General features: G+C 44.6%; 1 long non-coding RNA gene across 4 annotated transcripts; it reads right to left on the bottom strand.

Moving 5' to 3' along the window:
• Window positions 1–294: 294 nt before the first annotated feature.
• On the bottom strand, window positions 295–16,892 carry LOC146182862 (uncharacterized). Of its 4 annotated transcripts, XR_014708674.1 has the most exons (5): window positions 16,653–16,890; window positions 14,643–14,758; window positions 11,524–11,702; window positions 7,298–7,508; window positions 295–1,194 (listed from the first exon to the last, which is right to left on the bottom strand). It is a non-coding gene; the product is annotated as an uncharacterized LOC146182862 (long non-coding RNA). The 4 variants fall into 4 exon arrangements; XR_014708675.1 differs by lacking the exon at window positions 295–1,194 and having other exon boundaries at window positions 7,055–7,508; window positions 14,524–14,758; window positions 16,653–16,892; XR_014708676.1 differs by lacking the exon at window positions 295–1,194 and having other exon boundaries at window positions 7,065–7,508; window positions 14,581–14,758.
• Between the last annotated feature and the right edge of the window lie 217 nt (window positions 16,893–17,109).

Here is a 17,109-nt window from a genome sequence, read left to right on the forward strand (position 1 = left end):
ACACACTTGGTATTTTAAATGCAGATTTCTACACCTCGAGCTCCACAACATAGAGAGGGTTGCAAAACTTATTATCGTTATACGCGTACTGCATATTGTTTGCCCCATAAATGGAGATGAGAGAAATAATGAAGAGCTGACTGATGGCCATAGCCCCAACAACAATAACGTACTACAAGATGAGGCCTCAAGATACTTTCTGCTGAAGCAACTTGTAAAAATGAAAAGGCATGCCTTGGCGCATTCCTTTTTATGAATGCAAGAAACGATGAAAAGTGGAACAAAATTCGGCAGACATTTATTTGGGTTCAGAGTACATTGTTCTAGATGCTACAATGCACAGGGGCAGACCTCAACAACGTTTATGGCATACACAAGTACTACTCCTTTGAGAGGAGGCTTCGGATCAGGTCATTTTTTTTATTGTGCTTCATTTCTCTGTCCTCCTCTCTGTCTTTGTGGATGTTCCGCACAACCTACGCGATCGTGATCTTTGATTTCTCAGTGGCAGGAGGTGCAATCCCCGCGGTGTCGCTATCCGCACGAGATATTAGAGAGATTTAGCTTACCGTGATTCGCGATCCGCCACCGGGACCCGCTACCATGCACGGGCGGAGCGCACAAGCTGATTTGTACCGACGCAGCAGGTCTATGTGCCGACATCCAGTATGTGGCCCCATCTATCGGCGTCAAGGGATCTGATCATACGCAGTGAAACGCGCGGTGGCAGATCACGGTAGCGGATCGCGGATCACGGTAAGCTAAAACTCTTCATTGATGCATCCACTGTACCATCGCCAACGGTGACAGGCATTGGCTTGTGCTCGCAGCTGCCAACGGTGTCATTCGCCCAATGTGTTCCACGCCTTGTTGCATTTTGTACATACATTGCAGTCTACTGGGGCTACCGTGGCCATTTCTCACGCAAATGGAACGTCGTCAGGGCTCGCCAGCTTCAGGGCGTTTTAACATTCTTTCTAAGTGTTTTAAAGCGGTTTTCGCACTTTAGCGCTGTTCTTTGGCTTTTTGTTGCTGCCTTCACTTCTGCAGTGATCACAGGCCGCATGCTTGTTTTGCCTTTACATTTCTTCATCGGCCCTACGTCGGGCATGTAAAGGGCTACTTTTGCAAGCAATAGTCAGGTTTTCTTCTCTCCCTCTATGGAGGTAACCTCTTTTGCCACAGGATCTGCATCTGTAATAAATGTGACATTAGTTTTTAGTGTTAGTAATGTAGAATATAGTACATTTTCTCTGCCTACGTACAATGCATATGATATTTTGATTATGGTTTTGTTCAAGTGAGTTGTCCTCTTTTTTTGCATTTATGGCTAATGATCCGATGTTTACCTTGTGTGGTTGCCGTCTTTATACTTTGATTGCGGTGAGTTTTCTTTAATAAACTATAGCAACCATAAACATGATTTGTTTGTTTTCTCTCCTTCACAGTCGCTATTGAAAGTGGGCTTGTGTCCTGAATATGAGCAAAAACACTACATTGAATATAAACACGTATATTGCATTCAAATATTTCATGCGCATTTATTTAGAGAATTCGTTTATTTTGAAGGTAATTTAGCTAACATGCATGAGACAATCTAGGACGGATAATTAAGGGGCCAGGTATTACAAAATATGCAAACAGAAAGTCTGCAAATATGCATACACATCCACCTATGCGAATATTTTAAGCTCTAGACATCTACTTCAACTTATTTCTGAAAATGATATAATCGTTAAAGAGGACATAACTTGCGCATATGGATGACAGACTTAATATTTTGCTTCCGTTGGAAACAAAATGTTACCAGTTGGGGCTCTGCAATTTCACGTTTGCTATTTTTTATCTTCTATGATGGGTGTGGTATTGGATGAACGACATAAGAAGTAGTAGACTGTATATAGTTTCTCGAAGTTGAGGTTCATTTCATTTTCCTCCCTTGTACCTGTTTTACAAAGACACAATTCTGTCTACCTGCCTGTAGGCGTTATATTCATTCAACATATTGTCTAGCTGGAGGTTTCCTAAAAGGCTGTCATCTGCGGAGCTCAAATTTTGCTCTGCTTCGCAGAGGGCGCTAGAGGCGAACGCGTGCTAAAGTCCCTCGATGAGAAGAAAGTAGCGCCACGCTTTGTACTTTGCCGCCGCCGCGTCAGCTTCTCTCCACCTCCTCGCCACCTAGTTGGATTGCGAGCTCCGCGCGACAAGCGCTGGCTGCGCACTTCTGCGCTCCGGGCTCCGCTTCGCGCTGATTGGTCTCTCTGGCTGTTCCCGGCGTCACCCATGGTTACGCCGGCGCTTTTTTTTTCTGTCAAGTTTTTGTTTCTATCGAGCCTTTTTTCACCGGCTCAAGCCATAGAGATTTTCGCACGTTGTTTCTCGTCGCGGCACGCTCGCCAAATGCCACAGTGTTCTACATTTAACTGCTCTAACCGGCCTGAGGATGGCTAAACAGTTTTATTGATACTGCTAGGAAAGCAGGAAGAAATTTCGTGACGACAAGGAGCAGCGTTGAGTGATACCTCTCTCATTTTCCTGCTGTAGCGCATCATTCTGATGCTTCATTTTGCTTTTCATGCTCCTCTTTATTCTTTCTGCTTAATTAAACACGGCTGACGCTGTGTTGAATATTTTATTGCCTGCATCGTTATTATCTTATTACCTGCCTCACATTTGGGCTACTGGTCAGTAGCTACACTGCAAAATCGGCTTTCTAGTGTGATGGCCATGCGTGTAGATTCACTCGCTTAATCGTACAAGCTGTAATTAGCAGCCTAAAAACTTCTATTTAATACGCACCTACATTTAAGGGGTCATGATGGAAAAGATGTACGCCGAAAGGTGTGCACAAAATGTGTCATGATAACGTCACTCAGTATATCTCATCTGAATTCGACCAAAATCGGTGTCCAACGTAATTTGAGTAATGCCACCTCAGTGGTGACTCCCAAATTTAGCTTAGCCACCTTTCAAAAATTTGGCCCATTGGACCTCTGCAATTAGACTCCTAAATTTTACCGAAATTGGCTTAGTTTGAAAATGGAAACCTTAGTGAAGTGTGAAACGGCTAAAAAAATCTTCTAATGAGACTTCCAAACATGCCAGTCAAAGAATTGGCATGCGCGTCGCTGTTTTAAACACCAAATGAGGTGTTGAAGTCTCATCTGTCGGAAATTTTTCTCATGGTGGTTATGATGGAACCATGATCATGGTGGATTATGGTACAGTTGAATCCCGCCACAACGAAATTTCCGCGACAACGAATAATTTTTTATTCCCCGCGAGTATCCTATAAGAATTAATGGCCTAAATTTCTCTGCACAACGAACCATTTTTGCAGAGCGTTTCCGCTTCAACGAAATTTTCGCGTTCAAAATCGAAACCGAAACTAGTTTTATTGGCGAGAAGTCCAAGTCAAATCCAAAGCCACATTAAGCATGAAATCACGTGATTGCAGTTCCGCCATTTTGGCTTTGTGTCGTGGTCGCGTTGTTCACTCGCTGCCTTTCTCTTCGACAACGACGAGTTTTCATCCGCAGGACACGATGGCAACGCAAGTGAAAAAATGCAAAACTCTTTCCCTTGAGCAAAAAGCTCAAATAATCGCCCAAGCAGAAAGCGGAAGGAAGAAAGCGGCAATTGCTGAAGACTTCGGAATTCCTGCAAGTTCGCTGTCAACGATTCTAGGCAATAAGGACAGCGTGAGAATGGCACTTGCTTCAGGCACATCCTCGAAGCACAAAAAGGTGACGCGGCCCCTCCATGAAGAGTTGGACAAAGCAGTGCATGCGTGGTTTGTGGAAGCACGAGCCAGCAACGTCCCCCTGTCCGGAAGCATCGTCCAGCAGAAAGCCTTGAACTATGCATGCCTACTTGGCATTGATGATTTTAAAGCCAGCATTGGCTGGCTAAACCGTTTCAAGGCCCGCCATAACATCGTTGGAAAAGTGTTGTGCGGCGAGTCAATGTCAGCAGACGTGGACGGAGCAGCTGCTTGGAAGGCGAGTAACATGGCCGGAATTTTAAGCAACTTCGCGCCTGCAGACATTTACAACGCCGACGAGACCGGGCTATTCTACGAGATGTTGCCGGCTAGGACGCTCGACTTCAAGGGGCAGCGCTGTCACGGCGGCAAACACAGCAAAAAACGCATCACAGTGCTGCTTTGCACAAACATGGATGGCTCGGACAAGCGTCCGCCGTTAGTCATAGGCAAAAGTGCCAAGCCGCGCTGTTTTAAGGGAACTCGTAGCCTACCTGTGCAGTACAAGGCGAACAACAAGTCATGGATGACCCGCGCTATTTTCACCGAGTGGATGATGGCATTCGACCGCGACATGAAGCGGCAGGGCCGTAAAGTTTGCTTGCTTTTGGACAATTGTTCAGCGCATCACTCCGACGAAGTCAAGCTCACTAACACGGAGCTGAGGTTTTTCCCTCCCAATTGCACGTCTGTCTTACAGCCTCTCGATCAGGGCGTGATTCTTAGCCTGAAGCGCGCTTACCGCGGGAGGTTAATTCAGCGGCTGCTTTTTAACACTGAAACCGGCCGAGACACGAAGGTGGACTTGTACGTGGCACTGCAGATTATGTCTGCTGCCTGGAGCACACTGGGGCGCTCTGTAATTGTGAACTGTTTCAGGCACGCCGGATTTGCCGAAGGTCGACCCGTACACTCTGCTGGCCTAACACCAGGCGTTACAGACGACGACGAAGAGGCGTCACCGGCTCCGGGGATCGCGGCCGCCTGGAAAACGCTGGGAGAAATAGGAACCGTGCCGCCTAATCTCGAGCTCGACGAATACATCGGCGCTGACGCTTGTGTTGTTGTTCACGAAGATGTGAGTGATGAGCAGATCATAAAAGCTGCCCGGAATGATAAGGAGGAGACGACGACGTACAGGAAGCGACGACGATGATGAAGGAGACGACGACGTACAGGAAGCGCCGGCTGCGGCAACCGCCGTACAGGTGATGGACGCTTTTGATGTCATCAGGAATTTCGTTGCTGTCCGAGACGACGATGTTGCAATGGGTTTGCTGACCGAGTGCGAAAATCGCGTGACGGCGTTGCTCGCCGTGAAGCGTAAGCAAACCAAGCTTACAGATTTTTGGCATTAAACGCCTTTGCTGCTGCTTGGGCAATTCTTTCTGCGTTTCACGTCAAATTTTTGCGATAACGAAGTTCCGCGAGAACGAATTTTTTTTCGTGCACCGTGAATTTCGTTATAGCGGGATTCAACTGTAGTGGGCATATGGTCGTTATGGTGGGCATGGTTGTTATGGTGTGCATGGTCGTTATGGTGGGCATGGTCGTTATGGTGGGCATGGTCGTTATGGTGTGCATGGTCATTATGGTGTGCATGGTCGTTATGGTGTACATGGTCGTTATGGTGTGCATGGTGGATAGCAAGGTAGGTATGTACAGCCACGGCCGGTCTCGAGGGAGAGAGTGCGCTCTTTCTTCCGGCATCCTCAATAGCCGCGGGAGCAATGGGAACGTTTTTCCTCGAGTTACGCTCTCCACCGCTGCAAGGCACGTGACCTGCTCACTGTTCGCTCCGCATCTGCTTCAGCGGCGCCGGGTGGCTTCTGCCTGGTTTCATGTTGTCGCTCGCAGGTTTCATGATGAGTGCAGCCCCAAAATGAATGAACACGGAATAGATGCTGCAGCGGCATGTCGTCAGTGTACTATACACGTGAACAGTCTTTATATAAAAAACATTGTCGCTCAGCGGACGCTCGGAAGCATATACGACATACATTGCGGCATGTTAGCTACTTTTGCCCATTTCAATCCGAATTTTTTCCAAGCCTGCACAAAAATGCAAAAAAAAAAAAAAAAAATCAGCAGTGATCACATTGAAGCTTCTTCAAGGCTAACATTACAGCCACTCCTCTGCAACAGCAAAACCGTCTTTCAGCGCTAGATGCGAAACCATCCATATATAGCCCCGAAGATGGAAATAATTTCATAAAAATGTAATGCGAGTTGCATAATGCTTGCATGATATAAAGTATTAGCATAACAGTCAAAGTAGACTCTAAGGTTGAGTTTTTAATGTTATTATAATTTATATATTAGGAAATGTGTTGTATTTAAACATTATTTTAAAATGCTGTTTTAAAGAAATTTTACATATTATGTTTATAAAAACAAAGGAATGGTTTGATATTCATGACACCACTTGTGCTGTAAGCGGTAAAAAGAGGCTAATAAATGACGCAGCTGGTGATACTCAATTGCAGTGGCTGACAAACGAGTTCACTTGCTTATAAAGCACCCAAGAAACTTCTAAAGCATTAAAGAAGGGAACTTTCACTGAGGAAATGTTTCAAGGAATTCTGTTCATCACGAGTCTACTGTACAAGTTTTAGAATACCTCCTGGGGAATGGTGTCGGCTCCGCCCTCACCAGGAAGCTCAATAGCGACCCCATTGAGGCTCTCTTAGGGAAAGTAAGGCTAATGTGCGGAAAGAACGAGATGCTAGACGCAAGGGCCGTAACAGCGGCACTTGACCACGTTGTCAAGACGGAAGTTTCATCTTGGAGCAAAATCAAGGCAGCTTTCGTCGATGCCGAAGAAATCATTTCTGCTTGGCCGCAATCAGTAACCGAAGAAATGAACGAATTGTGGTGGCATCTCCTGTCATCCCATTACCCACTGTCACATATTCAGGTTTAGCTTACGTCGATGGATACATTGATAAGTTAATCGGTGACTTCGGGTGTGACGCTTGCACTATCTTGAAACTAGCTAAAGAAGCAGCCTCATGTACACTCTTCTACGAGGACAAGAATTATAGTCAACACCGTGTTGACTATAATTTATTCCTCGTACATGATAAATCTTAGACGCTGATTATGGCATCTTTTTATAAACCAAAGGAGTGAAATGTCAGGGCCTGCTGGTTGCATCTGACGTGGGCTGGACAAAGAGCGAGTGCGTTTCCTTTGCGCATGAACGGCGGTAGCAGAGGCACAGCAGTGGGGCGGTGGCGACCCCACCGAGGTGCGGCGGGAGGTCAAAAAAGACCCCACTAGGTGAGGCCGTAAGAGAAGAGAAGCGCGCTCTCCCTCGAGACCGGCCGTGGTACAGCACACTGAATGGTGTGTCATCTTGTGTACCACATATAGTTACAGTTCATTGGTGAAGAAAATACAGAATGCTGGTAGTGCCCCTATTTTCCCTGATGGCTAAGGAGCCGATGCTGTATTTGCTAACCTGCTAAGTGATATACTGAGCATGCAAGCTTACAGCTTCTGTGCATCCAGGTAGCAGCAGAAATGGCTCACCTACTGAAGCACGCACTGAATAAGCAGCATATAGAAAGTCGAGCTCAGATTCCAGCTTTATTGGAATCATCGGCAACTGAGATTTTCCTGCGATGTCCTTGCCGGCTGGCCTCAATGAAGAAGCGCCCCAGATGTTGGCGGCATGACTGAATTTGTACTTCATCAGGCACATCTGTTTTCGGATGTTTTGCTATGTACTGCATCAGACAATCTGAAAAAAAAGAAAACACATGTATCTTTTCAATTCTCCTTCATCAGCCCATGCCATACACAAACAGATCTTGCATATGGCTATGCAAGTGGTAGTACCCAAAAATAGCAAAATGAAACATGGCAGTTCCATTTTGACACGGCCCTGTAGCACTGTGCATGTTAGAACAGTGGTTTTCAGCCATTGGACCCCTTGAGATGGGGGGGAGACGTTTCGATAGCAGGTCACACAAATTTGAGTCAAGGCTATAACTTAGCCTCTAAAAGGCATGCACTTGATAAGCCACACCATGGCCTGCAGAGGAGATGGGGGAGAGGCAACATGCTGGCACCGGTGTGCATGCTGCTGAAAGAATTTGGCTCCTTGCAGCACTGCGCAGCTCGCTTGGTAGATGCTTTGCATAGATGCACAGCCAGCAGTGCAGCCCAAGTTTCGAGCTTCAAAGATGCCGGCGTCAACAAACCTGGTAAACTGTAAACACTCTCTCGCTTTCTACCTCTCGAACAAGCTCTCAATTTCTGTAGTCCTGAGTTTATTTCGCTTTGAGAAACTGCATTTTGCTTTCAACCTCCATGCTTAACGTTTTAACCCACTGCAAAAAATTATTGATGACCTAGGCAGGAGAAACAGAAAGGTAGATCTAAAGATCAACACGCAGGAGACAGAAGTAATGTTTAACAGCCTCGGGAAGGAATAGCAGTTTACCAATAGGTAGCGAAGTACTAAAAGTAGCAAGAATATATATACTTAGGACAGGCAGTAACAACAGATCTAGACAACGAAAGGAAAATAACGAAAAATATGATGGGATAGGGTAGATTTGGCAAGTACTAGCAGATAATGACTAGAGCTGAACCAGGATAATTCGAATTATGGTTCTATCAAACTCGTGGAATATCCCCTTGAAAACTCCATGCAAAAGTAAAGGGAAGCTGCGTCGTACATCGAACTCCAATTTCACTGGTCCTTCCCCAAAGACTATCGCACCACCCTCGGCATTTTGATGCGCGACGTTTTTCGAGCCACGCGCGGAAGGAATGAGAGAGAACAGTTTGACGACGGCTGATCTAGAGCAGCGCCGCGGCCTTTCCCCAAAGTCGCGCGCCTTCAGCCCACCGCCGTGAAGTGTCACTCATGCGGTTAGCACTTTATATTTATATCTGGGCCATAGCAGCCGCTTTTTGATGGATGGAAAAAGCAAGGTGCACCTGTGCTGTCCGCTATCAGTGCACATTAAAGAGCCCCAGGTGGTCGAAATTTCCTGAACCCGCCACTATGGTGTCTCTCATAGCCTTAGCCACTTTGGGACATTAAACCTAAAGAGCCAAACCAAACTTACATCTCGTGATATAACAGTAGAAAATGCAGTGAACCATATTTTTTGCATAAGTATGTTTAATTGCTTAACTATTGTATTAGTCACAACTGAAGGCCAAAGGGTTGCTGAAATATAGTCACAAAACAGTTCACTTCAGCCTCTTTATTTGGTATTGTTCATTTCAAACATGCATTCCATGTTTGTTTTAATTCAACAGAACTTTCTATGTGCTTTTGTATACCATAGCTGAACAGTTTGCACACACGGGCAAGACAGCCAGCAGACATTAGGTGCCGCCCCTTGGTCAATGCAAGGTGTGGCATTACAACTGAGGTTGCTTCAGACCAAGTGGATCACCACCACTAGTCACATTAGACTATTGCAGCAGACACTCAAAATTATGCAAAGTTAAGGCTGGTGCACAGCCTACAAAATTCCATATCATGCACTAGCCAGAAGCTGATGTTCAAAAATGCTGCATAGGGTCAAAAGAAGGTGTACATTAACTTAGCCTGACAGTGGTGCAGCACTCTATGTCAGAAACATCTTCACCTCAATCCACAATTTATTGTTGCTTGACAGAGTGAACATCTTTTTTTTTATAGTATATGGCTACGCAAGCTAAAGTAAGTAGGCTGGTTGGTTTATAAAAGAGCTGTGAAGAAGGGTCTAGGGCAAGTTGGAGTTTGCAAGCTGAGCCAATATTTTGACAAGAGAACTTCTCATCTGGGTAGTTCAATCATTACTGCAGGGTTTAAATGCACCTTTGCTTCTGTACAAAAGCCAGGTAGGGAAGAGGGAGGGCTAGAAAGAACTCTGAAAATCAAGTACCACCAGAATGTCATCCTTCTGAAGACAACCAATGAATTCACTGCGCAAAAGGTAGCAGCAGTTACCTCGTTATTCATTCAAGCCAAAACTCATATCATCCAATCTTGCATGATAGCCCCCGTGAATTCGTACCGGGACGTAATTCACGAAACTGGAAAAGGTCTTTCGGAAACCGAACATTTATAAACTCTTCAACCGCGGCATGCGACGATCCTTTCCACTTGAATGATGAGAAAGACCAAGTCAGTGCTAATAACGTTTGAAGGCACCCATGTACCTTACCAAATTCTGTTCTGCCATGTCTTGTACAGATGCAAGCTTGAAGCAGGGCTAGGAGTGAAAGAATATTTCCTTCGGTATCAATTTCTATGAGCCTGCAACCTGTGACAAGGTGACCTAAAACGAAAATAAAGAGTGGCAGCAGCAGGATAAGCTACAAGATAACCACCTGAAGCAGGTTGTATTATGACACCTGTTTCTTGAAAGGGTACAGACAGGCATCGTAAAGAGATCTAACAAGATATATGGCCACAGGGGAATACTGAGCTTCCCAGAAGAGGACAATAGAAAAAAAAAAAAGCAAATCAGAGTAGACTACACCTGCCTAGCGAGACATTATCAGAAGAAAAGGATTCAAGTGGAGCCAAAGCAGTGGTGACAAGGAAACGTGTTTAGAAAAACACTTGCAGCTTTGCTGTTGTCTGAAGAAGGAAGGGGGGGGGGGGGGGTAGTGGATTTTACACATGCTGAGAATAAACTGTACAATTAATGCTTTATGGGAGTGTTGTCCCTACTAGCTATAGTGCAGAGGGAATGTATGTAAGGAATTGTAATTTTCCTTTCGAGATATTTGCACTACAGTAATCCCTCGTTATAACGATATCGTTTTATTCGAAATATCTTTCGGTCCCGACCCAAACGCATTCATTTTAAGCCGCATTACTCGAAGTGCACGAAGAGCTTGACCCGCTTACAGCGAAGTGGCGAGCGGAGGCATCGCCGAGCGGCAGCGATGCTTTTGTGCATACAGGCGCAACAGCATGAGGCAACAATCTCTGGAGATGTGTCATGCAATGGCAATGCCAATGCCTGTCGTTGCTGGTGGCGCACACCGCACGGAACGATGGGACTCGGGACTGCGCTACTACACTGCGATGCCGACTTCCATTGCAAGCAGTGACTTTCTCTTGCTCCTTTCGAAAATTAACAATATCTAGCCACACTATCTTTTTGTTTCCTTTACTACCCTACCAAGCTTTTACTGAATTGTCTCAATGCACTCATATGCACGCATCAGACGAAGGGAGCATCTGCAGGTCCTTCGCTCAAACCGGACTACGAAAACAACCTCCCCCTCCCAAAAAAAAGTCAGAAGTTGAGTACCCCTTGAACCTGCTTTAAATGCTGAGTCATTATCTACCTTGAATTATACCTTTTTCTGCTACTGCCACTTTTTATTTTCGTTTTCAGGTCACAGGGTTCACCGGTTCCAGGCTCATAAATTCATACCCTGAGGAAACATTCTTTCACTCCTTACCCTGCTTCTTTCTTCTCCCTCCATAGCTTTCGTTCTTCTGAGACAAAAGTGCATTTAAACCCTGCTAGTTATGATGGTGCTACCCAGACAAGGACAAGTCCCCTTGTCACAACACTGGCTCAGCTTGCGAACTGAGGCTTTTCCTCTACCCTTCTTCAGTGCTCTTTTATACTCTGAAGCCATCTTTCTCAAATTCAGCCTTGCTTGGTTCATGGGGTTTAAAGCACCAAAGTGGCTCATGCTAAGATGATCTAAGTACTAAGTACATATCCTAAAATACTGAAAATATATTCAGTATAATAGAATTTCTACTGGGAAAGTTCACTTACTTTTGAATATGTCGACTAAAATGGCATGGTGTGCTCCATGGTAGTTGAGCCTGCAATGTAGCAACAGGCGTCCGCAGTTAGGCTCTGGACAGCAGCTCTTTCACGCATCCAAGGTGTTCCAGCAATTTCCAGGACCAAATCGGTGTTGAGTGGCACAAGCAGCCCAGCCATAACCACACCTGCAGTTATAAAGGTGGCTCTCAGGCACATTGCAAGAATGATACAGAAAACTTAATAGCTTGAAAATGCCATGCACAGTGGGTTCATAATGTAGCAGCTTTTCTATAGGCATTGCTAATAATGTGCACTTACAATGCATACAGGAAGAACCCGAGATTATCCTGACAGAACAGTGCAGTAACCACAATAATAACACATCCTTTCTTTATGGCCATTCCATGTTGAATGCATCTGGATGCTTGACCCTCTCAATGTTTTTTTTATAATTTGCAGCATTTACTAGTCTAAAGCCATTTCCCTATCTAGGGGTTAAAGATCCTATCATGTGATAGCCTTTTGAATTTTTCTGACTACTGTACGACTGTATTCATGGAAAACTCAGTGGCTATGCAGTGAAGGCTACACAAGAAAGGGAAAGAAATAGGCTTTTGCCCCCATACTGTCGGGACAGCAAAAAACCAGCACCATCCTTTCAACCTCCCCTGTCAGTGGCATGGAGACAAAGGCTGGACTCATTCCCTTTCTTGTGTAGCCTTCGCTGTCAAACACAAGAAAGTTGTCAGGGAGTTAAGTGTCCATAAAAATAATAACAACCTTTAAAATTTCTGAAAAAAAAAAAAAAAAATGTATATGAGCTGTACTTCTATATTATGCATGAAGAACTTGTCACTACAAGATCATTCATTATCGATTTAGTTCTTTTTTTTTTTTCAGTTCAAGGTGTCATCTTTAAGCTTTTAAAAACTCAGCTCGAAATATCTCAGTATTATGAAATCTTTAGCCAGAACATTTACTACTCCAGGATGATCTAGATCTGAGCTAGTTGTTTCATGTCAAAGTTGAAGCTATAGCCTAACAGAAAAAGACACAAGGAATACGAAAGTACATGAGGCTGACTAACAACTAATCTTTGTTCAAGGATGCAGAAGAATATGAAAGCAAAAGGAAGAGGGTAAAGAAGTGAAGGGCGTTAACACGAAAAATGCACTCAGTTGTCACAATGAAATAAATGAAGTCAATGCCGCAGGATAAGAGCAGAATATAAAGAAGAAAATGTATGAACATGGGTGCTGTAAAAGGCCAACCTGGAAGAGATTAAATCTAAAACCAATGCGTGAAGAAATGTGGCTAAACACAAGCGACGACAACAAAAAAAAGGGGGGGGGGGGGGAGAGGTCGGGGCGGCTAGAAGCACAAACAAGAAAACCAACTTAGTCAAACACTAGGGCACTAAAAACTTGTAGGACTGTCCAAGACATTTCTGCTCTTCTTCAGTAGGTGCCACAGAGGCCATGCTAATAGTCATTAATTGCCACTGCTTCCAGCACGTTTTGAGTTACCTGGGTGCTCTTCCTAGCCAAGCAGGTCAGCTCGTGCACCAGTGGGCAGATCCTGTGGGCTTGCAATGCTTGCAGTGCTGAGATGTATGCCCCCTAAGCGTTTTAATAAGCTCAAAGGTTAATAATATTGAAAAGGTGCCCAGGTGCGATATGCGTGGTTGTGAAGTGGTGTTGGCTTCAGGTTTCCCATCTAGTGTGGTAAAGTGTACGTAAAACAGATTGGTAGGTGCTATAATGAACGAGCAAAGAAGCACGCAAGGTATTTCAACAATGCTTCTCGGGAGGGGGGCATTTGTCTCAACACTGCAAGCATTGGGAGCCCACAACAAGAATGTGCAGTGAATGCAGGCAGCGCTGGAAGCGGTGGCAATTAATGACTACGGGGATCTTCATCAGCACTGTCTTGTGGCCCTCATCGAAAAGAAGAAATACCTCGGACAGTTGTACAAGTTTTTAGCACCCTAGTGCTTGACTAAGTTGGCTCTCATTGGTGTCTCCAGCCATCACCGTTCCACCCACCGCCCCCCCTTTTGTTATCGCGGCGCTGGTGTTTCAGCCGCATTTCCTCACATTGGTTTTAGCTTTTAATCTCACGCACATAATTTTTTTGTGTTAATAATGCCCCACATTCCCTCTCCCTTTCACGTTTATATTCGTCTGCGCCCTGGAATAAGGATGAGTTGTTGGTCAACCTTGTCTCTTGTTGCCTTCCATGTGAGTGTGTTTTTCTGTTAGGCTATAGTTTCACCTTTGATATGCACTATTCGGGAAGAGACTATTTCCCCTTAGTTTCAATAAATAACTTACATGAAAAACACCAAACGTGCAAGCATTCTGTAGTGTACTGAGTATTCAGATGAAAATTACACACTAAGAAAATTACATGCGCACACAGAAAACGCGAAGTTTGCTTAGCAATTTGACATGATGTGTGACTGCTCATGCACATTTCAGGTTTAGAATCAAAGCTCATGAAGTCATGAACCTGAGAATAAAGAAGTTTGGCCTCAAAAAGCTGAACTGTAGCCAGCATATGTATTTGTCATTCAACTTTATAAACATCATGAATCCTCATTCGCTCCTCCTTTCCTAAACTTTGTTTCAAGCAGGAAAAAAAAAGGGAGCACGAGCAGTCACACACAGCATGTAAGGTTGACTAGATAAGCAAACTGTAACATGTTCAGCTGCAGACATGAGCAAAATGCAGTTGCAGCGTCACAGCCTTGTCAAGAGTGCACTCCCTCAGAAAGTCGAAAACAACTTGTATCAAATTGCACTCCAGCTGTCGTCAGCCACCACAAATATGCTGAGGCCTTGTCTCAGCTCCAGTGGCCAACACTTTGCAATGCCTACGTCAGTTTAGGGCACGCTGTTGAGCATTCGGGTTAAGCATGCTGATGGCCCTAACAAAAGTAACATGAGTATGTCTATATTAATCCAGTAAACATACATGATGCAATTGAGGCTCACAATAACACACCTGTGCAAATAACAATGACCCAGCAAAACAGCACTGTCAGGTCAGCTGGCACTGTACCATGTTACAGACTGGAGTAGCGATGTGCCCAGAAATGAAAGTAGCATCCATGCAGTGCAGACCTTGAATGGCTGGAAGGTGCAGCTTCCAGCATGAACCATGCCTGCAGTCTTTGTTACACAAAGATCCAGCTATGAAGCTTGGGAGACGGACTCCATCAGATGCCAAGTTTTAACACCTGCATGAAGATGTATGGTAAAATTGGTGCATTTTTTTGCCTTTATGTCAGATGAAATAAAACTAAACAAGGCAATAGCTGCACCTAAAGGTATATTTCATATGGCAATAAAGTTTTTCTAGTCCTGCAGCAATATCAGTATGGCAGAGAGACAACGTGCTGGGTCGATACAGAAAATTAACCTCAAGCAAGATAGTTAAAAGCATTAGTACTGGCTCCCTACAAGGAAATTCAAATTTCACATTCACACAGAGGTTATTACAAGACATTTTCAGGCTGCTGCGTGGCGTACTACTAATGTGCCGCATGGCCTTAAACTTGTTTCCCCGCATTAAACTCTGAACTGTGAATTTTTTCTTTTGTATCCCTGTATGTGCCAGAGCACCGAATGAAGGTTGAGAGGAAGCCTTAGTTTGCAAGTCGAGCCACAATTCTATAAAGAGGACTTGTCTTCATTTGGGCAGCTAGACGAAGACAAATCCACTTGTGGAAACGTTGGCTTGGGTTAAGATCTGAGGCTCCCCTTCTACCCCTGTTCAGTCATCTTTTAAACTGTGCAGCCACCCTGTATGTGCCAGGCATTTGTCGAGACCTTACCGCAGTTGCTTAAGTAGTTTTCTACGCTCTAAACGCCACTTTCTTGAGATTAGCAAAATCTAATAGTTTGTTAACTGGAACCAGCACACTACACTAATGTTAAGTTTGGCACAGTCTTAAAATAAATTAATCTCCAAAGGTGAACGCATAATTAAATTTTGTGCTATTTGGTTCAGGCTTTTGTCATAATCCTTTTTCTCACCTACCGTTATTTTCTACGTATAATGCCTCGTATAAACCTGCCCATAGCCCAGCATTCCATGTTTCAGTGTTTGCAAATAAATATATACGTAGTGTAGCAACAAATCATTACCACGAGAGTGCACCCGTCAGTTTATAGTACACAGCCACGTGCCAATGCTAAGGTGCATACTATGAATGAAATTACTACGATTATTAGGATAATTTTTCCAATTATAAACATACGAATTCTGAAATATGTTAGCAGTAAATAAAACACAAAGTTCTGGTAACCGCGGTTACCAAGTGCCAGCTGGTGCCAGCTGCAGTTGTATTGAAAACCTACTGCTTCCATAAAATCATTGCGGAGGTAGCCGACTCACCATTCTTTCAAAATAAAGAAAATGAGTTCACGTCCTGACAATATATTTCGTCCTCATCTTATATCGAGTCGAATTTAGCACGCTGCTTCTCAGTACGAGCGCTCACAAGCCGCCGAGTTGTACGCGTTTGGGGTTTATAAGCGGGAAACGCATGTGAGCGAAAAAGTGAGCGAAGCGACAAAGCGGCGCGGCGTAAGCGACACCAAAATGAAAGCGTGCAAAATGAGCGGCAGTGACGTACGCTCACTTCCGGGCGAACGAGCGAAATTTTCTATTTCGGCAGATCCGAGCGACGAGCCAAGCGATACATGCATTTCGTGCCGCCGTCGCGTTCGCGTTCGCGTGAGTTTTCGCGTGCATGCGATTCAGCCTATATGTGGCTATCGTCAACGCGGTGTTCAGAATCGCTCACTGGGGGTCTCTCAAGAAGCGCGAAGCAACAACCCATGTTCCTGCATAAATAGATACGCGCTGTAAACTAGCTGTGGCCCTCTCCGTTTTTATTCTTCATACGCTGTCAAAATCAATCCCTGCTCATTCAATGTAGCCCACAACGGTCGCTCGAGAAATTGCACGTGCATTTCACTCCGCGACGCGCGATCCAAAGTCTGTAATTTCCACATTTGTACAATGCGCTGTGTCAGATTCGCTTTTTCATTTTTGCGTCCAGTACCTTAGAGCCCAGCAAGAATGGAATGCGAGCGGAAAATCAAACCAACAGGCAAAATACTCACCGGCTTTGCTAGTGATGACAGCACCGCGCTCGTCCTTACGTCGTTACTTTGCTCCGAAGACGCTGGACGTGCGCCCGGGAAAAGTGGCCATCTTCAGATTCAACCGTACAAGTACATCATACAAGCATACAAGCTTACGAGCAGTGTATTTGCAAACAGCAAAGCTGCGTACACAGGTTATCGCGGCTGCCGCGGCCGTTGCGCCCACCTACGTCGCAAGCCCATTTTTCGACCACATTTTTCGTGACCGGTTCGCCAAGTGGTCGTTAAGTGTCTCTTACTCACTTATTTTTTTTTTTTATTTATTAACTTCTCCAATGGCTTACTATTTATAATATTACGCCTTTTTAACACTACTCAATATTTCAACATTATTTAAAAGCTAATGGGTTCAAAATTAGAAACAATTACTATTTCTCACTCTGTTTCTTTTAATTTAGTTTATGGTATGCAGCGC

The sequence above is a fragment of the Amblyomma maculatum genome, chromosome 7 (genome assembly GCF_055883805.1).
Source record: "Amblyomma maculatum isolate TAMU_Amacu chromosome 7, ASM5588380v1, whole genome shotgun sequence".
In the NCBI taxonomy this organism is placed as follows: Eukaryota; Metazoa; Arthropoda; class Arachnida; order Ixodida; family Ixodidae; genus Amblyomma; species Amblyomma maculatum.